At 31.8% G+C, this 1,058-nt stretch overlaps 1 protein-coding gene across 4 annotated transcripts in view; it reads left to right on the forward strand.

Moving 5' to 3' along the window:
• Positions 1–1,058, forward strand: part of LOC100168229 — a 396,335-nt gene that overhangs the window by 123,173 nt on the left and 272,104 nt on the right. The gene's annotated exons all lie outside the window — the stretch shown is intronic.

A 1,058-nucleotide genomic window follows, 5' to 3' on the forward strand; every position in this document is an offset into this window, starting at 1 on the left:
GATCCATCTAAATAATGAGTAGCTTGGTTCATCTGTGAAAAATAACCAAGTTAAGAAGTTCAATTTTTAATAATCTATGACTTTAGGGGAATTCGAAAAGTTAGTTCTTAACTCTAAATTGAGTATCAAAAATGAGCAACTACTCCAAACGGGCATTGTTTTTTTTTGTGGATAGATTCCCGTTTAAAATTTTAATTACGATTGTAATGGAAGTATTTAAATTTACCAATATGATAATTATTTACGTAATTTTAATTATCATAACCAACATAAATATAAGTTTATGGTTATGGAATTATCTTATATGGCTCTTACTTATTCCTTGGGTCCAAAAGTATAATCGCCATTGCCATCGTTTTGAAGTCATCTTGTGAGTGCTCGCCTTTGACAAATTCAACGCTCAGCCTTCTAGGACTGGGTAAGGAATTCAATAAATCAAATCAAATCATTAAATACGCACAAAGGTAAATTATAATTTTTTAATAATTACCATAAAAACTATCCAAATAGTTATTAAACAACAAACGTTTATAAGCCGTGGTTGCTTTTCCCGAGTAGGAACGTTTCAAGTTGTTACAAGAACCGTCAGGATTACGATACTTCAAGTTCATCCCGATGCATGCAGTTTTGTATATACATGGACAAACAAATCATACCCAAAGATGTCTTGTTTTGTTTCACTTTCGATAAGTCTATGGCACATTGTGCTCCACCACTATCAAGATAAGTTAAATTTATGCATATTAAAAATATTTTTTTTTAATGAGATTTATATTGTATATACACTCGACATTCCATATCGCTAATTGAGACGTAAGCTTCAGAAATAGTTTGAGCATGACTATATAATGAATACAGTTCTTCGGAAAGCTGAGAATCGATCAATAGTCCATACCCCGGTCTTCAAATATCCATATTTAACATAGAATGATCATAATATCCATCCATCTCACGATATCCGATAGAGCGGACAGCTGTTTGAATATGATGATCTAATTCTTTGGTTTTTAGATGTAGGTACCAGTCGGTTTTATTTATCATCAAACCATCTATACAGA

The sequence above is a fragment of the Acyrthosiphon pisum genome, chromosome A2, assembly GCF_005508785.2.
Source record: "Acyrthosiphon pisum isolate AL4f chromosome A2, pea_aphid_22Mar2018_4r6ur, whole genome shotgun sequence".
Lineage (NCBI taxonomy): Eukaryota > Metazoa > Arthropoda > Insecta > Hemiptera > Aphididae > Acyrthosiphon > Acyrthosiphon pisum.